This window comes from Rhipicephalus microplus, chromosome 5 (genome assembly GCF_043290135.1).
Source record: "Rhipicephalus microplus isolate Deutch F79 chromosome 5, USDA_Rmic, whole genome shotgun sequence".
NCBI lineage: Eukaryota > Metazoa > Arthropoda > Arachnida > Ixodida > Ixodidae > Rhipicephalus > Rhipicephalus microplus.
Genome location: NC_134704.1, coordinates 204001840 through 204026384, shown reverse-complemented (window position 1 = coordinate 204026384; position 24545 = coordinate 204001840).

Sequence of the window (24545 nt, the reverse complement as noted above, 5' to 3'; positions counted from 1 at the left end):
TCAGACACCTACACAAGGCGTTCCTGTAAAATAAGGCTGGTGCGTGTAACCGCTTAACGAAATAACTACTGTTGTTCGAATGTATCAGCTATAAATTATGTGCACCAAAAAACTATCAAGTATGCCGTCTGGTGCATTATCAATGTGAACACCTCAGATGCCTCCCCCAAACACTAATATTGGCTGTTGGAAACATCGCTGTCGTACGTCGGCGACATCAATGTGAGCTGTTGCTTCTACTGACAGTCATTGTGCGTGCTTTCTGCACATGTTGTAAACCTTATGCGGCACTTCACAGAGCTCTCATTTGCCATGACACTCGTTTAAATAATTTTATGGTGAGTTTGACAGCTGGTGTGCAAGCTCTCATAGCACCGCCTGGCAAGCAAGCATTCTCTCCACAAAAGGGCGTCTGCTATGCAAGAACAAGGCAGGCGGCACCACATTCATGAAGGTAATGTAAAGAAGACTGCGCAGGAGCACCGTGAACAGAGTGTGACACGGTCTACCTGTAATTGTTGGTTTTCAGTGATAAGTAGCATCAGTTGCTTCCCAGTTATTTAACGCATGGTTTCGTAAGAATGCGTCAAAGTCTGCAGTTCATAATTGGGAAAAAACGTTTTGTACCCTGCTGCAATACACCCTGTGGTATAAGATGTGAGAAAAAAAGTTTCCTTGTTTTGTGCAACAAAAGATGGTGATCTTCTGGATAAGGGGAGGCGAGCAGTGCTCATGAAAAATCAGGTCCTTCATTCAACTGATTTGCCTGCAAAAAACATTTCAAGCTCGAATGAATGTGCAAAGAATGAATAGCACACTACAATGAACACGTCCTGAGGAACATGCCGCAAAGGGGGACATTGTCAAGGGACACTGTGGCAGTAAAGTTCCCTACCTGGCATACCCGACCAATGTGAAAAAAACATTGCATTAAATGCCAAGCTGCTAAGTGCAGTGAAGCAATTGGTTCTGCTGAGGTTTTTAATAGAGTGTCGCTACCGCTCCTCTCTAGGTATTGAATGTATTTTAGTGTCTTAGTTAACCATAAATTTGTTTCACTGCAGTCTGTGCAGCTTATGTGATGTGACGTACTCTGCTGTGGTGCCTCATGCATGCTCACATAAGCAATGACACAATTGGCAAAATGAGAAAATATAGTTGTAACAGAAATTCCTTGAGTATGTGAGTAATGTGAGTCCAGCTAAACCACTGGTCCTGCAAGGATGTACAGGCACTATTTTACAACTCAAGACGACACAAACCACTGCATCACAGGCCCTTACAAAAGTAAGTGTGGGTACCGCAGCCTGCAGTTGTCGACGTACGTAAATAACACTTTCAGTGTTGACAGAGTACACGTCTAGAATACGGAAACTAAATTCCAATATTCATTTCAAAAGGAAAAGCAAAATAAAAACCAGCTTTGACTCCCTATAGCTTCATTGTGCTACAGAACAAAACCATCCCTCTAGTGGGGCATACATGTTGCAGGTGCCTATTATACAAATGTGTAAGTTGATTTTTCAGGCATTTTCATGTGGCTGGTGTGCGCGCATAGGTATCTGGGCATGACAGCCTTGCCTGTGGCGACAGCCTACATTCGTTTCTACTTTCACAGAATGAGCAGATGATCGCAAGAACTTCGACAAAAGGAAAAAAAAATGTCAACAAATCCATTTTATGGCCCTCAATGTTCAGCTGCGCTTTTCTGATATACACATATGGCAAGCCGGCGAGACCCTGGTGCACAGCTCACTACGTATTGTGCCATCCATTGCAGAAAGAGCACAGTCTTATTGATTTGCCAACCAAATCTGGAGACCAGTTCATACACTTCTTACTTTTCCACTGTGGCATGTACTTCTGATGTTGGCAACATTGCAGAACTCCTCGCATGCAATCAGGTCGCCGTCAGCTCACACAAAGTCATGTAGATCAACAGCGCCTGGTATTGCTCCATTGAAGCTGAAATGCCAAACAACTCTGCACGTAAGCAAATTGTGTGAGGTCTTGGCATGCGTTTGGACAGAACCACATCAGCAAGAAGTTAGGCAGCCTACAGAACATCTATCGAAATTATGGCACTTTATATGTCACGTGCTGACGTAGTTGCCAACATAAGCATTAGCAAAAAGTATTCTCCTGAAGAAAAAGAAGTGAGTTTGCTATTTGCTATCATCATTGTTCAACAACGTAAACAGCAATGGTTGCACCAATGCCTTTTGGCAAATACCCAAGTGCTCGACTTGTAAAAAAATTGGAGCGCCGCTCATTTCACATCTCCTTTCTCACCTAGTTTAGGAGGCTAAAAAAAGTCGCATGTATTGTAGGAGGGCTTTTAAAATCTCTTCGCTGTTGAGAGAGAGCAAACACCTTGTAGTATTCAATGAATGTTCATCGTGGACGTTATATTTCTTCATTGCTATGAGAACTCATTTTTAAGGGCTTCTGTTATGGAGGGGTTCAACTGTAAATGTGCTCCTCTGTGTTCCAGCTGCAGGTGCGCCTGCAACGTGCAGCCATCAAGCAAGCAAGCGAGGACCTGGAGGTAAGCCACAATGGAGCATTACAGCAGCAGCACCAGAGAGAAAAGGACCACAAGAAGCTTCGATTCCAGCGCGGTGATCAGTCAGAAGGGCTGGCACAGTATTGGAATAATGTAACTAATTTCCCAGCTCTTTCCACAGACCCTAAGCTTGTTGTAGCCCCTGCATCTCCATGCGAGGAAATGTGGTCGGACGTTGCACGGACGTCTGATTCTGCTACCATACAATGTCACAGTGCGATGACAGCGACACCTAAGGTCGCAGAAACAGACACTACTCATGGGTACCCTTCACTGCCAATAACTGCAGTGGCAAGCACCAGGGCTCCAGCTGTGATTGTTTTCACTCAAGTAAAACGACACCCTGTGCGTGCTCCTGCACTTGTCGGTGGTGTGTGGATGCAGCACAAAGTGAAGAAGACTGGGCGTACTGCCGTGCCACTGTGCTTTGCTGCTTTTCAGCAGAGCCCACCTTCTGACTGTGGGCCACCCGACGCCTGCGGCGTAACATCCACGGTGAGCCTCCAGCCAGAAGGTGTGATTCTGCGCAAGGGCAGCAGTCTGGCTGACACCAGCACTTCAACACCTCGTTGTTATCCCCGTGTAGAAAAGGAGGTTAGAGTCAAAAATAAGAAAGGGCACAGTAACGAGAATCCTGCTCTTGTCAGTGGTGCAAGTGTGCACCACAAAGCGAAGAAGACTGGGCGTACTGCCGTGCCACTGTGCTCTGCTGCTTTTGAGCAGAGCCCACATTCTGACTGTGGGCCACCCGACACCTGCAGTGTAACATCCATGGTGAGCCCCCAGTCAGAAGGTGTGGTTCTGCGCAAGAGCAGCAGTGCGGCTGACACCAACGCTTCCACACCTCGTGGTGATCCCCATGTAAAAAAGGAGGAGAGAGTCGAAAATAAGGAAGGGTGCAGTAACAAGAAACCAGTTTCTCCTGCTCTTGTCAGTGGTGCAAGTGTGCACCACAAAGTAAAGAAGACTGCGCGTTCTGCTATGCTACTGTGCTCTGCTGCTTTTGAGCAGAGCCCACCTTCTGACTGTGGGCCACCCGACGTCTGCGGTGTAACATCCACGGTGAGCCCCCAGTCAGAAGGTGTGGTTCTGCGCAAGGGCAGCAGTGCGGCTGACACCAGCGCTTCCACACCTCGTGGTGATCCCCGTGTGGAAAAGGGAGTTAGAGTCGAAAATAAGAAAGGGCACAGTAACAAGAAACCAGTTTCTCCTGCTCTTGTCAGTGGTGCAAGTGTGCACCACAAAGTGAAGAAGACTGGGCGTACTGCCATGCCACTGTGCTCTGCTGCTTTTGAGCAGAGCCCACCTTTTGACTGAGGGCCACCCGACGCCTGCGGTGTAGCATCCACGGTGACCCCTTAGTCAGAAGGTGTAGTTTTGCGCAAGGACCGCAGTGCGGCTGACACCAGTACTTCCTCACCTCATGGTGAAGACCCTGAGTAGGAGCAGAAAGCAACATCAGCAAAATTGTCACACAGCCATATTTGCACAGATGGAGGAAATCTTTCTGTAGGGAGCAAATTCAGCACTTATAAGGAGTTTAAAGCTAGCTTTGAAGGATGGAAAAGTGAAGGGTTCCATCCGATGCGAATTGAAAGATCAGATAAAATCTCATTGTGTATTGAGAAAGATTAAAGGAAGCAGACTTTCCGTATGCTCGAGTTAAGTTTGTCTGTTGCTACGCCGGGTATACAAATCCAAGTAAACAAAATATTCGGCCCAATAAATGCTTCAACCGTACAGGTTGCAACGTCGAACTTAAGCTTGTACTGAGGGTTTCTCTACAGCCCTAATATGAAGTTGTAAATTTAGCGGATGTGCACAACCATAAACTAGGTGCCGAGATTTTTGTATGGTACATTAATAATCGTGCATTAAGTGCTTCCGAAAAAGAGCAACTTCTGGCCTTGATTTCTTGTAATGTGAAACCGAAAGACCTAAAGGATGCCATTCTGAGGAAAACGGGAAAACACGTTACTTCCCGTGATATTACAAACTTGAAGCATAGAACAGTTAAAAAAATTCAGGACAATGCTCATCATGGAGCCTTTTTGTTAAAAAAAATCAACGAATTGTTTTCTGAAAACTCTGGGTGGAAGTTTCATATTGAAAAGAATACACAAAATGGTCTCTTGTACGTATTGCTTCAATCAGAGCATATGGCCCAGTTACTAGAAAAATACCCTGCAGCGTTGTTCTTTGATGGTACGTATAAAGTTAATAAAGAAGGGTATATCTTGCATTCGATTCTGTGTGAAGATGGAACAAACCACGGGAGGCCTGTATATGTTATGCATTTGTTCAGCAGGAGACATCAGAAATATTAGTCTTTCCTAGAGACATTCCTTTGTTTGAATCCTGTCGTAGAGGAGAAGTGCAAAATTGTGGTAATGGACAAGATTTAAATAAAATGAATGTAATTAAGCAGCTTCTGCCCAAATGTAGAATCTTGTTGTGTTCGTGGCACGTATTGAAGTACTTACACACCAAAGTCATGCAGCATAAGTCAAACAGTCTAGATAAGAAGTACGTTAAAGATATATTTACGAAACTGGTTTTTGCACATAATGTAGATATATATGAAGAGCACTTGCAGGACTTGGAAGAAGCACTTGAAGAATAGAAAACCCTCCTGGAGTACTTTTATAAAAATTGGCACAGCTGCAAGACCATGTGGATTCATGCTTATCGTGCAAATGCATGTAGTTTAGGAAATAATACTAACAATCGAATGGAAAGTCAGAATCAAAAGTTATAAAATTATCTAACACGTGACATGCACTTAGTGCAAGCAGTGAAAGCTCTGATAAGGTATGTGACCCATGATACTCTCGCACTCAGCCATATGCATTGTAATGAAATGAGAACTTGCATTGACACCAGTAAGACTGATAAGTTTTGCATTGAATTGTCTGCAAAATGCACGGAATATGCTAGAAAATCGGTATGTAAAGAATATGGCTGTTTATGAAATATCCAGGAGACTGTGTTGTCTTTGATAGCAAATGCACTGTTTTTGTTGGCAGTAAGCTTTATGGAGTTACTAATAATGTGAGGACATGGATATGCACATTCAACGCACAGTACCAGCTGCCCTGCAGGCACATTCTTGCAGCTAGATCAAAAAATAATATGGAACTGTTTGATGAAAGTTGTGTGTCAAAGCGCTGGCTTAAATTTGATTTTGTGCAGACCGACCAGACAGTGTCATCATAACAAACTAAGCATTTTACCCACAAGCATTGTAAAAAAGGTACAGCCAAAACTTGATAACTCAGAGGCCAGATATAATTATGCATATGCACGTCTGTTGGAACTTTCAAAGGAAGCTGCTAATGTACTAGCCCGATGTAGCGCAACTGAACTTTGCGAAAAATTGAGCGAGTGTGAGGACTTTTTTCGAAATCTTATTACTTACCCTAAAAATAAGAAACATGATTCACCACTTCCTAAACTAGCACAAAGTAATGAACAAGTTAGTGGGGAAGAAAAAGGCTTAGAAAAGTCAAAAGAAGTAAGTAATTTGTGGAGTGTAGACCGGAACGACTACCTATAGGCCATGTTTTTAGATGATGACACTACGAAGAAGGGCTCCACAGAAGATAAATCGGAACTGAAAGAGCAATCTGGTCAAGTTAAATCTGATTCAAAAGATGAAATTAACTTTACTATAGCCTGGAATGATAATAAGGCATGTCAGGTTCTAGCAAAGACATTGGACACTAGCTCTTCGCCTAGTGATTTTGCACAGCAACTGACAGCGCTTAGCATACCTTTAGTTCAATTCGCTCGCGGCCGACCACGTAAGAGATGTGCACATAATACGAATCGGGGAAAAAATACTACGTTTGCATGTTTTGAATAACTCTTAATTTAAAGAGAAGGCATCGGTGACAGTCGTTGGTAGAACAGTAAAAGAAATTAGTGACCCCATAGCTGACGTGATTTGTGGTCCAAATTATTGCAACCCGTACAAAATAAGTTCCTCTGATTTACTAGTGGCCTTACGAGGCACGGGATGGCTGTAAGATGCAATCGTAAATGCAGCGCAATTTATTATTTCGCGTCAGTTTCCTGGTCTGTGCAATTATCAGGATGTTCTTCTTGTGGAGAGCTTGAAAATTAGGAAGCGAGACAACTTTATTGAAATTCTGCATATTCCTGGGCATTGAGTTACAGTGACAAATTATGGTGCCCCTACAAACAGTGTTTTTTGTATGATTCGTTAGACCAGGACATTATGCCAAGTGTAGCAACTCAAGTTATGAACATAATGAGTCTAGCTTCTAACACTCTCACCATTCACACTAAGGCAGTACAGCGTCAAGAGAACTTTTAGGACTGTGGCGTTTTTGCCATTGCTAATGCATTCACCATTGCATCTGGCGTCGACCCGTGCACCGTTGCTTTTGATAAGACCTTGATGCGCAGGCATTTAATATCATGTCTTGCAGACAATGAGATGGTGCATTTACTTATTGCTACAATGCAAGTGCCCAGGGTAAAACCAAAATCAAGTTGTTTTTTTGTTTCAAAGTAATATTTCATTTTTAAACCATTAAAAAAATCAGCCTTAAATTGAAACCTTATAGTTCTATAGCTGTTGATTTGAGACTTTTCTATAGATACCAGCTATAGGTTATTAATATACTCTGTCATCATCATTAGCATTCTTAGTTCTTCTGCCCCACAAAGAATTTTGAAATGACATTCTTTGGTCCGTGTTATTCAGTGAGATAACTTTCTGCAGGTGTTATTTATCCAGAAAATAATGCAAACCATTATACTATATTCACCTTGCTTTTAAAAACTAAGTGGTTTGAGGAAAAAATAATAAATTTTGATTCCTATCGGTCAATAAAATAAACTGTGTAAATAACGCAGGCCAGAAAGCTGTTACTTTCATGATATATTTGAGGGACCATGAGCATCCTAGCATGTTGCGACCTTTTTAGATGTTTAAGTATACAAATGTATGAAATATTTTAAAGGGGCCCTAAAGGCATACTGTTCGTGCACTGTTTGTGGTGCACTTTTATTTATTTATTTATTTATTTATTTATTTATTTATTTATTTATTTATTTATTTATTTAAGTATACTGCAGACCTTCTCGGTCCAAGCAGGAGTGGTACTTAGGATATACAAACAATGATGTCACGTACAGAAAGGCACCGACACAATCCAAGAAGAAGAAAGAAAAAACTATTGAATTCCAAGTAGCCAAAACAACAGTGTCATAATGCAACGTTCAGAATCATGCTAAAGGACAAACCAGTTAAAGGGAAAAAAAACTGCTCACAATAAATCCCTATTGATACATTTGCGTCTATTGTTCAAAACTTGTAGTTTTAATCTTTTCAATAAAGGATTCTACGGTGTCACAGTTCACAGCTATTAATGAAAGTTGATTCCAATATGCAATTGATGACGGAAAAACAGAGTTTTTGTGAATGTTGTTGTGACTTGTGGGCAGTCGTATTGTCTTATTGTGGTTAGTTCTCGTGGAATGCCTGGAAGGTTCGAGAAGATAGTCTGATCTGGAGATAGTCTGATCTGGATATGTCTCCGGCACCTCTTAGCACGGAACTGTTTGTTCCGTGCTAAGAAAATGCCTTGTTTAAAAAGAAGTTATATATTAAGTGGTCAGCATGCTACAATTTGTATTTAAACAACTTTTCAAGTAGGTCTTTTTGACATTTTGTCCCTTAGGTTGCGTGAAATACAGTAGTAGCAGGCGTGGTAGAAGGAAAGTTTAGCTATTTTAAGCAGACACCAGTCAGTAGCTTCGGAGAAGCTTCTGTGGCACAGGTAGGTAATTTGAGAGAACTTTCACTGCCCGCCCCCACCCCCTGTTTTTGGGGGATGATTGAAATTTCAGTTTCAGTTTCAGTTTATTTATTTTTACTTTCGTACAAAACATACATGCTTACATAAACATACAGAAGGAGGTCCCAGAGCACTTGGATGAAGGGGGACCTCCTGTCAGAAAATGTGATCAAAATGCACGAGTAAAATGTAGCAACGTGGAATAAGTTATACAAATCAAAGGAATACAGACTAAAAACAAACTTTAACAATCATAAGTACAACAAAACACTGCAAAGAACATATAAAAAATAAAAGAAAAACCCAAATATTATTGACGAAACGAACAGAGGAACGAAAAAAGCAAGAAAAACATGAGTGGCTGTGGCACCATTAAGAGTGCATGAATATGAACAGGTGTAGATAATAATTCACATCTTAGAATTTGATGGTATCCAGCAGAAAAGTAAATAATGTGTTTTTAAAAATAGCTAATGATGAAAACTGCTTAACGTTAAGGGGACGACTGTTCCAGGTTGATAAGGACGTGAAATACCCAGAGTGTTTTCCATAATTAGTATGGACTAATGGCAATAATAAATTGTTGTTAGCTGCAAATCTTGTTCGGTTGGTGTTTACTAGAACAGCGTCTGGAAATATGTTTACTGGAGGAGGGTTCTTCATTATTTTAAATAACACTATGGATAAATTGTATTTAACAAGGTTGTCTAATGATAGGATTCTGTTATTATGAAGAATGTCGGACACACAGCAGCTGAATGAGCTGAACGTTAATATACGGATAGCTTGATTTTGTAAGTGTTGCAACGGTGCTATGTGAGTTGCCTATGTGGTACCCCATGAGGTGATGCAGTAGTTCAGATGACTGTGAATGAAACAATAAAACAGTGTTAGTAGTGTATGTTTGCTGAAATAGTACCTGGATTTTAATAAAATTAAAATACCAGGAGCAATTTTGCGCTTCAAATGGGCGATGTGTTTCGTAAATTTTAAGTTAGAATCTAAAGTAACACTGAGAAATGAACATTCATCAGCTGCACTAATGACATGAGAATCAAGAATGATAGTGGGAAGAATTTCTGGTGTTCTGTGACTGGTATAAAAAAGCATGAATGAAGTCTTTGTGGTATTTATTTTCAGCGAATTAAGGCGGCACCATGCTAAAATATTGTTCAAATCAGTATTCAACTTCGATGTAAGAGCAGTTAGCGATCGATCAGTAGCAAGCAATGTCGTGTCGTCTGCGTAAACGAAAGCTTCTGATTGTGATAGGTGATTAGGCAAATCATTTATGTAAAGTAAGAAAAGTAGTGGGCCAAGTATCGATCCCTGCGGAACACCCTTGTTTGTTATTTCAAAGTTAGAAAGCGAGGAACCAACACACACAGCCTGTTGTCTGTCTGTTAAATAACACTTTATAAGCTTCAGCACGGGCCCGTCGACCCCTACTGCCCGTAGTTTAGAAATGAGGATGACATGATTGATGGAGTCGAATGCTTTCGAAAGATCTATGAAAACTGCTCCTGCGTAGAAGCCAGAATCAATGGCGCTTTTTATTTTGTCTGTGAAAGAAAGTAAAGCGTAGTCAGTCGAAGAACCCGTCCTGAAGCCGAATTGATTTGAGGAAAGAATATTAAATTTTGAGAGGTATGTGGTAAGGCGTTTTTCAATGCACTTTTCAATGACTTTGCTAAAAAAAAAGGGAGAATAGCGATAGGACGATAATTTGAAATACAAGACCGGTCTCCTGTCTTAAACACGGGAATTTTTTAAGCTTTTTTTTTAGCTTTCTTGGAAATATTCCACTCGTGAAGATTAAGTTAGTGATATAGGATAAAGAACTAGCGATGCAATGAGCGACTAATTTTATATTTGCTGAACTGATTTGATCTAGACCTGCGCCCGTAACCTTTAAATGATTTATGACATTGGTAATCGTCTGTGTCTGTTGGAAATATGTACATTGATTGTAAGCAACGTTTAGGTGATACTTGATTATTAATGTTTTCTTCAGAAGTGGGACCACAGAAGAATTCATTGAAAGTGTTGGCAATATCTAACGGTTTGGTATAGAAGCCATGTGATGACTTAATATTTCTTATGGTTTCTTCCCGACTAGATCTATTTAAGAAAGAATTCATTATTTTTCATCGTCGCTTTGCATCAGAACCAGCCTCAGCTATTCGACATTCGTAATATATTTTTTTGGCTTCTTTTAGTAGCTTGTTCAGGTGATTGCAGTAAACTTCATAGCGCGTTCTGAGTCGAATGTTGAAAGGACGCTTTTTAACTTTGCGGTAAAGGTTGTCTTTTTTGCGTAAGCTAGTTAGAAGGCCATTTGTTAACCAGGGATTGTGCAACACAGGGATATGTCTCCGGCACCTCCCGATTTTGGTCGAATTTACGATACATTGTTTTATGCTATCTGAAAATTCATTGAATGGTGAAACTACGTTTGATTCTGAGTTTATGGAAGACCATTTTAGCTTGGAAACCTGTGTAATATAGTCATCTTTGTTGATCACAGCTTTATCGAACTTATGACAAGGTTTATGTAGTTGACAAGGAAGTTTAAAGATAGGGAAATGATCCGTGATGTTATTCTCAAGTACACCGCAAACAGGAGGACACATATGATTAGAAAATATGTGGTCGATTAATGTGGACGAAGAGCCTGTAGTACATCTGGTTGGAAGGGAAACCAAAGATTCGAGGCCAAAACCATGAAGGCAGTCAGTGTAAGCAATAGTAGTGGCGCTGCAGTCATCTAGCAAATTTATAATAATGTCTCCAAGAATGAGAACATTTTTCTTTTCTGAAGATAATTTACCAAGCACAATGTTCAATTAATTGCAAAAAGCAGATACAGACGATGAAGGCGACCGATAAGCTAGCCATGAGTCTTGTCAGCGGCTCTTAGTTCAAAGACTGAAATAGAAAGAACCAAGCAGCATTTCATACCAAATTTGGGCGCACGCTAAAGAACCCCAGGTGTAAGAAATTTCCGGAGCCCTCCACTACGGCGTCTTTCATAATCATATGCTGGTTTTGAGATGTTGAACCTTACATGTAAAAAATAAGCATTCAATACCAGATTTTAATGCACTGAAATCATCTTTCCTAGTGTGAACAGTTTCAGTAATTACTTTTTCAGGGACTCGACTATGTCATTTCATAGAGTTACAGAGTTCGCAGAATATGGCATGGGTGCCTCGAGCCTTATAATACATTTACTTCTTTCTTGGTGAACTAAGCCCTGTAGATAATACTGACGTCTAGGCATTCTTAAATTTTCACTCATTATTCGAACGGGAGAAATTTCTTGCCTTTAGCGTCCCTTTCAGATGAAGAAGATTTGTTCCTTTGTGATTGAATGCCTGACTTCATTTTCTAAGATGTGCTATGTGGAAACACATACTTCGGCAAAATGAAAGCTAATGCGGGCAGCTGGTGAAAATTTACTTTTCAACTGTAAATAAACTTCATATGATTGTATTACAATGTAAGATGTTCTTAATGCATTAACAAATTGTTCCTATTCTGAACATTCCCTAGAAAACAGCATCATTTCTAATAAAAGTCTTAATGTTTGCTGTGGCAAAGTTTGATTCCATTACGCTGCAGTTTGAGGCAGCAGTTCAGCATGGCCTGTATCAGTTTCATACAGTCTAAGTCTGTGGGTGGAGCCTGACCACTACAGAGCGCGTTCTCGGGTGGCGGATAGAAAAACGTTCCATGATGTGAAGTTGCGCAAAGCTGATTCATATCATGGTACAGGCAGTTATGCCCGCGGACCAACAGGCATATAGTCGTGGTTCATATTAGTAACAACCATATTTTTGCTGCTCTTAGCAGCCAGTGGTTTTTACACATCACCTGAATTTAAGTCAGTGCATATACTTAGACATTATGACGTGCGTGTAACATCAGTGCAGTGCTCATGTTGGTTACCATTCACGAGACCATAACAAGAACCTGCTGCGAGCCATCATGTCCTGGTCCCGACCTGCCTTTGGGAGGCTGACTCAGCCGTCTAGGTTGGCGAGCGGGTTCCTGCTTCTGGTCACCAGCCACAATGGTGCAGTGACCAGCCGCCATGGGGTATGCATAGGTAGATCTCTCTGATATAAAGTGTTAATGCAGGCTTGTTATTACGTCGTGAACTTCCTATAAACAGCACTACAACTACACAAAGAAAGAAGAAACAAAAGCTGCAAGGGACATCCTGTCTCTTGCAGCTCTATCTCTCAAATGTTCTGATCTCTCTGTTCAAATTTTGAGATTGTTTTCACACTATGACTGAAGAGCTTCTGTCCATGACTTATGGGTGAACTGGGCTTGTCATCTGCTTCAGCCAACAAATACACCTGCAAAGAGTGAGTCTGCCACTGTGGATGACACCAGCATTGGAACTTCTAGTGACTGTTTTTGTTTCAGATGTTAAGCAGAACTTTATTTAATTACAAAGCTTTGCTTGTCTTAATAGTTTGGTAATGGGTGCAGTTTCAGTGTGGTTGTTTTGCTTTTATTTAAATCTACTTTCGTTTTAAATGTTTGACATTTGTGTGTGAAAAACTGGCTCATCCTTTTCTGAAACGAGACCCTGCCTCAGTAAAACGATCCTGCATCGCAGGCATGATGGCTGAATGGCTGCTGCTGCGTCAATGCTGCCCAAGGATGTAGTGTTGATGTTTGAGAGCAGCAGCCATAGGCCGGTAGAAGAAGTGGAACCTATGTACACTCACTCAAGAAATACGTTTCATCATGGAAACTCACTCGAACTCAAATTCAATGAAATTTAGCTCAACAGAACTAATTGGGAGTCGCTGAACTGTTTGTCAACCACTCTCACTCAGGCTCAAACTTACCAACATATTACTCAGTTTGGCACGCTCAGACTCGCGATTTGACCTGTGTCTGAGTGAGCGAACAGCTGTCACTAGTCGCAATCCAGTAAGAATATTTTTATGAAATATGCAGCTCACATCAGAAATTTTTGCCATGAATGTCCCATGAGCGAGTTTGTGAAGGGAGGTCTTGACGACCTCTTATCTCCTAACTTGCGCCTCTCTTCAATAACCGCATGAACGGTTGTGTGTTGACGTATGCTTGAACAGACTTGATTACCAATGTAAGCAAATCTGACATCGATAGTTAGACTGATAGGTGGATATATAGGGACTCAGGTTAGAAATAAAAGGTGGTGCTCACGAATGCTCACCCAAGAAATACACATTGAGCTTAGGGCTCACCACCTCAGACTCGCAAATATTTTACTCACTCGGATTCAAGCTCAGAAAAATTTTCTTTAGTCAGACTCACTCTAACCTAAACTCATGTAATATTACTCGGCTTTACTCACTCAAACTCACGACTCGATTATAGTCCAAGTGAGCCTGGCCCCAGTAACGTCCCAACGTGCCATGCTCAAATCAGTGAATAGCTGATACAAAGGCTGTGATGAGTAATTTTTGTGCATGTGGCGCAATTTGTCGAGTGAAAGGAAAGCAATTTTTAGCAGAATTTGAACATTCACTGAGAAATTCTCGCCTCGTGCTGCGCAACAATATTTAGCTCACGTGTTCTCGGGAGTCTCGACTACCGATTTGCTGCGTTTTTCGACCATATTCAATAAGTGTTGCAGGGCCCCTTAAACTTTGAAAAGGTTTTGCGACAGTGCGAAATACCTTAGATAAGTGCTTTCACGGCATAGCGTTATATGCTGCAGTGAAATTACCTTTACAGAAGGTTATGTGCAGATCAATGTTAACTATTTGTTCATTGCAAATATTTCAAAATTTTCAATAATTTAAAATCGAGTCGAAGCGAGTTTAAATACAGTACTGTTCCTTCAAATATTGGAAGCATTCGAATATTTGCACAAGCCTTCTTTTTTTAGTTAATATATTTGTCTATTTTGTTCTCTCTACGCAATGGTTTTCTCCCCTTCTCTTTTTCTCTTTCTCCTCTTTCTAATGGTTCTCCCATCTTCTTTTTCACTCTCTCCTTTGCATCCTCCTTTGCCTTTCCCACCCCCTATACTATTTAAGGCTATGATTTCTTCTGTCACCGTGCGTAAATAGCTGAAGAGTTATTATGCTCAGCTTTCAATTGTACGTTCACTGGTTCGAATATTGCCTCGGGTAAGCAAAAAACAAACAAACCAAGAAGTGTTCTTGTTTCTTTCCTTTTGCTGCTAAAAAGTGGTTCATTGCAGATGGGACCCGTCTTCTAAAGCTGCACAGGCTCGGAGGTGGCAGTTAGCTTGCCAGTATCTATTCAAATGTTATGACTGGCAATGCAAGGACCCAGTATGCAATAGTCACTCATTGGTGTACCTGCCGAATATGGTACGCGTCGAGCAGAAACGCAAGAGGCGTCTGGGTGTGCTGCAGGGAACACGCATCAGTGTTGCTGGGACAGACAGTTCGCATTTAAAGAGAGGCGCATGCACGGACCAAGGATATGAAAAGCGCGTCGCGTGTGCGCTCAGGGCTCTCTCTGTGGCCTTCGTTACGGCCAGACCTGTCTCCTGTAAAAGCGCATCTTGACGCCTTTTGTTTTTTAGGCCTGTAAATATGTAAACAAATCGTGTGTTTCAGTCGTCAAGAAGCCTCTCAAAGGTGTCTCCTTCCCCGGCACCAGGTTGAAAGCCTGTGCCCCTAACCTCAGCCACATCAAGGTGTGCTTCCCAAAAGTATCGCTGTTGTATGTATTGTGTGCTCAATTGACAACAATGAAGGCGTGGCTAAACTTGTTGCTGGTTTATCACCAGCCTTCTTGCAATATGGGCCTGTTTCAAATCTATGAGGGCTAGGTTTTCTTTTTTTTCAAGTCCTAATTTGTTTGTGATAAAACTACAGTGAATTCAAGTCACTGATGTTTGGAACATTTAAGTAGACTTTTCAGCTGCCCCTTTGCATAGTTGCCACTGCAATTGAGGCATCTGTTTTGGCCTTGTAGCAGTTTTTTTATGCCCCCCCCCCTACACATTGAAGACAGCCAAGTCAATTCTGTATACCAATTACTGCCTGTAGATTGTTGTCTACACAACCTGCTTCAATATTTCTATACTGTTTTCACACTTTGCTGTCACCAGGGTTTCAACCTTTTCTCAAACGAAAAACAAGCCCTTCAACGAGGGAAAGAGGGAGGGCCGAGGATACCTGGATATCAATGTCTAACGAAAGACACCATGTCAGGTCTTTGGCATACAGTGCCATTTCAAAATAGTATTGCTTTCTTTGAGTCAAATAAACCTGATGTAAACGCAAAAATGGCTCCCTGAGCTAACCTACTAGTCAAATTGCTGGCCAAAATATCCATGGTTAGAATAATGCTTCGTTTCTCTCACTTAAAAAAAATTGGGGAACCCTTAAGGTTCACTTTCAAGAATTGAACTTGATAACGATACCCTGGCCCTAGTGCGTACTTCAAGCACTTGGTGCATGAAATCTTTTCGATCTTGGTATGCGCTCACTATGTGGTCTGAAGTAAACGTGTGCAGCAGAATGTGTGCGTTATGTTATGGCTGGCCACCTTTTAACTATGAAGTCCTTAAGATAATCACATGTTCTGATGCCTGATTACAATGCACACTTCTATCAAGAAATATCACTGTGATAATACATATTGAATTGTGAAGGCAGTATACAGGACACATGTGTTTGCAAAGCCTAACGTTACTTTCACTGCGTTTTCAAGCAGATGAAGTTATTTTCCACGAATTTCCAAGCAGATGTGTGGCTGTGCGGTAGAACGCCTGCTTCCATGCAAACGGCCTGGGCTCGATCCTCCCGCAAACTGGGAAATTTTTTATTACTTCTTTTATTTGCATCTTTCTTGATTTTCCGGTTCCTCACAATGTCCATCACTCACAATCAATGACGCCCACGAGATTTCGAAAACTATCGCGTTAAAACTGGCATATAAGGGTAACAATGTATGTCTGATTGAATAAGCTTTTACAGCTTATGCCAAATCACATTGGTGTGATGTTGAAATCCCTAGGTTCATTGTTAGACTGCCAAATGTCATGACTTGCACTTTTATGTCTGTTTAGGGGTACAGCAATGAACTGGCCAGAAAGTGTAAAAAGATCTTTCTTTATTTCGAAGCATGCAAAAGTATGATAAAATCAAGCTCCCTTTCCCTTGAGTAATTTGAGTGGTATATGTATTTTGAAATGGTGTTTGAAAATCACAGCAGCTGCGCAATTGCACTGTGTCACACATGTCCCGTTTATTAGGGAGGCAATCACCGGGCTAATTCCAAGGGTCGAAGTATCGGCCCCCCGAACCGCACCACGAAAGCGTGGACAATTTAGAAGTGGTCCTTTTTGGCGCGCCAGCGGACGCCGGCTGTGGTCCAAAGAACAAGTCACAGCCGAGAGTTGATAAACAAACAAAATTATATTCTCATTAACGAAAGATCAAAAACAGTACACACATATGCACACTCCACAATAGTTACATACAATACGTCACCAATCAAACAACGTACTACACAGTACAATCAGCCACACTCAAAACAACGGACATAGACAACGAACGATACGCTCTACAATGCAGTCGCATGCATTGAACAACCAAGACACTTAAGGACTAAAGAGATAGAAACCTATCCAGTCCAAAGTTCTTGGAACAAAAGTCTGGATGATACTCTTCCGAGAATCACTCACTCAAAGTCCAGCGTTGTTGTCGTTCCGCGCCCTCGGAGTTTCTCTTCCAGGAAACCTCCCGTCTTCAATTGGCCACTCTTCCAACTTCAACTTCTTTGCCGGAACACGTCGGCTTCACACACGCAGCTGTTGCCCCGCGTCTTCGCTCGATAGCGGTAAACACACACTCTTGCCGGTAGCTCGAGTCGTCACCCCTCAGGTGGAAATCCTCTTCACCTCCGGCCTCGTCCCTACGGACCAAAAACTTCGCCGACTACACGGCGGAATCCCTACGCGCTCTGGCGCTCACTTCCGTCTCCTCCTGATTTCTCGTCTCGGCTGCTCGATTAAATACGTTCCGCGCCACCTTCCAGAAAGTTCTCCTCATTTCGTCGGCGCGATGCGCAGCGAAAGCTGGGGAGAGGTGCGAGACGGTTCGACTGCCCTCCCCGGAGGATGATTCAACTCGGTTTGACCACGCCCCGTTCGTTCTAGAAAAATCGCGGGCTTGCTGGGCCGCCGATGCGGGGTGAGGAGGTTCGTCTGCGAAGCCATGCTTCTGCGGGGAGAGCGCGCGCCCGGGAGCCTTGGATGTTTGTTTTCTTTTTTTTTCTTTTGACCTCGCGGCGTTTTTCCCGCCCGTTGTCGCAAGAATTTGGCGGCGCGCTCATTTTTAGCGCTCGTTCTGTGACACTGCCCCCCACTTTAAGAATATTATCTCATAATATTCAAAACCACACAAACGAGCGCGAACAGTCACCACACACTCTCACAGACTGTAACATAGTCCGTCGCTCATGACACTTCACATTCAAAATATATCACTCAATACGATTGGACATTGTAATTCAATTACACAACACGTGAAAACACAACCACAAGCGCATGAGTACAACACTCCACCACACATTCCCAACAATACAAATGTACAAAGTTCTCGCATTACAACAATGGTACAATACTATACATCACATCACAGCACAACACTTCGACACTTGTGACACAGGATACCACAACATTAACACAACATATGGCACTCAACACTGCCAACCACATTCTGCTTTGACCTCAGCACTTATCCTGAGTACTTCGAGCAGCGCTTGCGCCCCTTTTTGCGGTGCTCGCTCGATTTCTTCTTGTGCTTCCACGTTCTTTTTCGGCGAGCCCTTTCCAACGACGATATCTGAGGCGTCGTCTCAGCCATCGTTGTCTCTTCCGACACCGTTAATGCGTCATTACATTCGACGGGTCCTGTCTGTTTATTTACCCGCTTGATCATGCCTCTACATTTTGCCCGGCTGGCCAACTCCGTCTCCTTTACACTGTCAGTCGGTTGAGGTCGTGCCGACGTAAGTCCGGTTGCTCGGCCCGTGAACTTATTCGACACGATCGTCTTCTCATTCGCTGTCTCTTGCGCCGCAGCTTCCCCTTGGGCTCTAGTGAGATCCGTCACGGGATGTTCCTCCACTGTATCTCGCGGCCGCTGTGTTGGCGAGGGCTCTATCTTCGGGTCTTCTCCCAAACATTCTGGATCACTTGGCCCTCGCGCCCCGTCGATGTTTCCGATGACAAGGTCATACAAGGGGGTCGTCATGCATAAAGCAGTAACCTTCCTGCTGAAGTACGGGGTTTCAACCTCAATTTCTGCTTCGGGAAGCATCCGGACCGTACGGTCAATTAGGCAAACCGGTTTCGTTCTGCCTGTCAACTCTCTTTCCCGTACCAAATTTCTCCTCATGATAACAGTGGAACTACCGGTATCTCTTAACACCGCAATTTTTTTGCCTGCAACTTTTCCAGGCAGCGTTGGCATTCCTTTCGTAACACCGGTTGGCTGTTTTGACATTACAGCACCCACAATAGGAATTTTCTCCCCATTCTTCAACTCTACGAATCCATCAGTGACGGCCTTATTATCAGATTTCGGTGCCGCTTGCACACAGGATACCTGGTGAGTTTGACTCACTCCGTTCCGACATGCATCTGCTTTGTGCCCAGTCTGACCACACTTGAAACATTTTACAACCGTAGGGCTCGTAAAGATCGTTCGACAGTTTTTCGCGCGATGACCCACTCGGTTGCACAGAAAACATCGCGGAATGCTCTCTGGTGCACGCTTCTTTTCTTCGGGAGCCAATTTCTTCGAATCATCGGGACAATCCTTCTTGACCTTGGCCAAACTAGTTCCACCTTGCGCTTCCAAGAATTGATCAGCCAATTCAAGCATTCCTTCAAGTGACTCAGCCTTCCTCTCTTTCAAGTACAGCGACAGACTTGGGTGGCAACTAGTAAGAAATTGTTCTTTAATTAGGAGCTCTCTAAGTTCATCGTACTCCTGCGCTGTCCCTGAAAGTTGAATCCATCTGTCGAAATAATGACAAAGTCGGGCGGCATACTGTGTAGCCGTCTCACCATCAGCTGGCTTTCCTGTCCGAAATCTGTCCCGGAATCCTTCCACAGTGAATCTAAATCGCTTCAACAAAGCCGCTTTCACCTTTGCGTAGTTGGCTGCATCGGTCGGCGTCAGCCTACCGTACACACTGAGCGCTTCACCACTCAAGCAGGTACTCAAAGCAGTTGCCCATTGCTGTTCCGGCCAATTCTGGCTCTTCGCAATCGTCTCAAATCGGTGAAGGTACGCGTCAAGGTCGTCCTTCCTTTCATCAAACGCTACGAGCAGTTTGTTTGGGTTCAAGCGGAAGCCATGGTCTTCCCGTTCGCTGCTTTCAACTCTAGCTTGGACGGGAGTTTCGTTTCGCTGTTGCAAACGGAGCCGCTCGAGTTCAATTTCGTGCTGCCGCTGCCGTTCCCTTTCAGCCATCTCCGCTTCTCTTTCTTCTTTCAGCTGGCACTCCCTCGCTTCTCTTTCTTCTCTCGCCCTTTCGGCTGCCAACTTCTCTCTCTCCAGCTCCAACTTCAATTGCTGCTCTCTTTCTTCCTTCAGCTGTCGCTCTTTTGCCTCTCTTTCTTCTTTCAGCTGTCGCTCCTTTGCTTCTCTTTCTTCTCTCGCCCTTTCAGCGGCCAGCCTTTCTCTCTCCAACTCAGCTGCCTTTTCTTCCTTGGCCCTCTCTGCCGCCAACCTCTCTCTCTCTCCACCTCAGCTTCTTTTTCCGCTTTGGCTCTTTCGACCGCCAACCTCTCTTTTTCCAGCTCGGCTGCTTTTTCTTCTTTGGCTCTCTCTTTTTCTTCTTTTTCCTTCTGGGTGACCCACTTCCGTAGTTCGGCGCCAGAAAGACCCATCTTTTCACCAAGAGCAACTAACTTTTCGAGATCCATTCTGTCTCGCAACTCGCAAATACAACCTTGCCGCGTGCAAAAAGTATCTGCCTAAATCAGTCTATCGGAACACTCCCCTGCACTCGTTAACGAGAACACTGAACAACACACAAAATCGTTCCGATAGCACTATCAACAACTCGAGGCTCTTTCTCACTACTTTGGACACACTGTGCACCAAAAGGTCCTGTCGCGGACGCCAGATTAATTGTCACACATGTCCCGTTTATTAGGGAGGCAATCGCCGGGCTAATTCCAAGGGTCGAAGTATCGGCCCCCCGAACCGCACCACGAAAGCGTGGACAATTTAGAAGTGGTCCTTTTTGGCGTGCCAGCGGACGCCGGCTGTGGTCCAAAGAACAAGTCAGAGCCGAGAGTTGATAAACAAACAAAATTATATGCTCATTAACGAAAGATCAAAAACAGTACACACGTATGCACACTCCACAATAGTTACATACAATACGTCACCAATCAAACAACGTACTACACAGTACAATCAGCCACACTCAAAACAACGGACATAGACAACGAACGATACGCTCTACAATGCAGTCGCATGCATTGAACAACCAAGACACTTAAGGACTAAAGAGATAGAAACCTATCCAGTCCAAAGTTCTTGGAACAAAAGTCTGGATGATACTCTTCCGAGAATCACTCACTCAAAGTCCAACGTTGTTGTCGTTCCGCGCCCTCGGAGTTTCTCTTCCAGGAAACCTCCCGTCTTCAATTGGCCACTCTTCCAACTTCAACTTCTTCGCCGGAACACGTCGGCTTCACACACGCAGCTGTTGCCCCGCGTCTTCGCTCGATAGCGGTAAACACACACTCTTGCCGGTAGCTCGAGTCGTCACCCCTCAGGTGGAAATCCTCTTCACCTCCGGCCTCGTCCCTACGGACCAAAAACTTCGCCGACTACACGGCGGAATCCCTACGCGCTCTGGCGCTCACTTCCGTCTCCTCCTGATTTCTCGTCTCGGCTGCTCGATTAAATACGTTCCGCGCCACCTTCCAGAAAGTTCTCCTCATTTCGTCGGCGCGATGCGCAGCGAAAGCTGGGGAGAGGTGCGAGACGGTTCGACTGCCCTCCCCGGAGGATGATTCAACTCGGTTTGACCACGCCCCGTTCGTTCTAGAAAAATCGCGGGCTTGCTGGGCCGCCGATGCGGGGTGAGGAGGTTCGTCTGCGAAGCCATGCTTCTGCGGGGAGAGCGCGCGCCCGGGAGCCTTGGACGTTTGTTTTCTTTTTTTTTCTTTTGACCTCGAGGCGTTTTTCCCGCCCGTTGTCGCAAGAATTTGGCGGCGCGCTCATTTTTAGCGCTCGTTCTGTGACACACTGCTTCGTGGCAAAAGCTTAGTATCGAGTTTTGGACAATTTCCGCACGTTGTCTGCTGCAGCTCAGACAATTGTTAATCTGGCTTAAAATTATATAGTATATATATTGCATTCTCACTTTCAATTTTGCTTATTATGCAGTTTAACTCACCCTTCGTGGATTCATCAATATTTTTCACATAATAACAGAAATTTGCAGAACTTCATGCCGAAAAATAGTGTGACACAATCTTCACTAAAATATGGCCATCAATTTATGAGGAAAAAGTGGGACGCATGTGGCTCATCGAACCATGAAGGATCTTTGAATAAGTGGGGCAACACCTGTCACATTGTCTCATAAGGGCACTAAGCTGTAATTCTGCTGCCAATTTTCTTACCCAAAAAGCCCAATGGAAGCAGTACAGAGGAACACTTCTAAAACTGTGGGGAAAAATTGCAGTGAACCTTAATTTCAGATGTTCTACACAATTCTGTGCCTCTGGCTGTGCCATTGAGTCTAGCGGCTCTGTTCCAAGGTCTTCACATACACAAACCCTTTCAGCTTGTCTGTCTTGTCGGTAGGTGTAGATAATAATGAAACTCGACGAAGACAAGGAGAAAACAGCAGGCATAGAAGAGTGCACTCATTCATAACAAAATAAAAAAAGGAGAATATTGATTTTCATTCGCGTTCAACGAAGCTGTGTCTATGCATGTCTTGTCTTGTTTCTGCAACGGATAAGGGCGAACATCTCAGTTAAGCCTGCATTTTTGCAAATAATTAAAATTGTGGTAATGAATCATGGCAAGTCACCTCGACGTGGTGTCAATGTACTGAATGCAAGTGCGTTTACAAATACTGCATCGTATTCGTGAACTCTATTCAGGTGTGACGTATTTGCTTTTCTCATATATCTTGCATGATTTGATGATCTTGAATATTCGTGTTTTCTTTGGCTTCCTGGCTGTATGAAGAGCAATTTTACCATATTTTTCCTTTGGCCCAAAATTTTAGCAACAGCGTCTTAGCCAAAGCTTTTGATCTCATTGCCTCTCTTCATAATGGTAAAAGTATACAAGAATGTGCTGTTTTGTGACATCCATAAAACATGAAAAAACAGTTATGCATGTAGGCTATGTTGTTAGGCTATGCAAGGAACTGCTTCATTTTTGATTCGAGTGCACTTCCACAACGATTTTAGACAGATATAATTTTGAAATTTAGAAAGAAAATCTGTAGTTGCACGGTAAAATTCTCTCAAACTTCTGAACAGAAGAATACCATAAATTTGGAACTTTAGCTACCTGGTACACAATATACACATTTTGTTTTGTTAATATGCTGAAAAAATATTAACAAAACAAAATGATTTTAAGCTCAACGTATCATTGTACGTTGCATTGTAAACGTGCAATATATATAGTTTCTCCGTTTCCTTAATGTTTCTGGTACATTACAGCTGGAAGGCATTGTGCTGATGGCAACGTAAAGTGGCAGAGAAAGTTTTACTGAGAAAAAAGTGGGATGCATTCATCCTAGTAACCCTCAAAAGGTTAAGAAATTGATGCTCAGCAGAGGAGCTTCCTCCACAGCAACAAAAAAACCTGCATTGAACCACAGTGCAGGCTTACACCATCTCTCCAGCATTTCGCTCATGCATTCTGTCATGGCAGAATTTGGTAGCAATGCAGTGAACAGCTGTAGGCCACTGTTTGCAACACGTGTTGAATATAAGACTCCATCAGCAACAGCGTTTGGTGAAAACTGTTTCATTGCCTTTTTTGTGTTGCCAATGCGTGATTAGACACTCTGAATACGAGCTGTCCAGTGACACAAAAGAAATGTACATTAAAAAATTGGTTGGCTGTAGGAAATAATGAGGCCCTCAAAATCCACAGAACTGTTAAGAAAGGGTAAGTATTCATTCGTACAAGCACATTCCTGGAGCTAAGTAGCCAGCTGCGCTACACAACTTATCAAGTCTTTTCTTATATTGTGCCAGCGCGGATGCTGTGTATCATACTGCTGCACAAGTTTTCCTTTTATTTTGGTGTACTTAACATTTTAACACATTAGTAAACTGTTAAAAACATACAGTTTTGCGAATGACTGTTGAATCAAACACAACAAAACTAAATTTTGAATGTTAAATCACTGAATATATCTACAGGTTGAATCAAACTTGTCTAAAACATCTAGCCGACCGCTCCAGTTGACCTTTTCTGCAGAAATATTTTAATTCCGACGCCGTATGAATGATTAACATGGCATACGGCGTGCTAGGCCTTTGTGCGATAATTTGAGCGTGAACAGAAGCAGGTAGCTAAGGTGACATAGAAGCCGTCGCTAACAAGAGCCAAGCGCTCCGCTGCTCTGGACAAGTGTGATTCCAACTGTACAGCTGCAATGTTGGCATTTTTTGGCGCATGAAATTCGCCATGTTCACTTTACATCTGGTGCATAATATAAAACAAGGAAAGATGCAAATAAAAAGAATAACAAATAAAACCTTCTAGGTCTGAGTGAGAATAGAAGCCAAGCTGCTTGTGTGGTAAGCAGGCGTTCTACCACAAAGCTACGTGCCTGCTCAAAAATAATTTTCATGCTTTACAAATACACACGTCTTGTATACACGCTTCACAATACAACATGTAATATCGCAGTATTTCATGATACAAATGTGTATTGCCTCTAGCCATCAGAACGTGTGATTATCATAATGACTTCGTTGTTTAAAGCCTGGCACGAATAACCAAAGGCACAAATGCTACTGGAGTCTTCTCTTAGGACCACATAGTGGGTGCATTACAAGTCTAAAACATTTCATGCACATAGTTGCTCGTGGTTTAAAGCATACTACCCAGTGCCTGTATTGCGTGGTATATCCTTTGTCC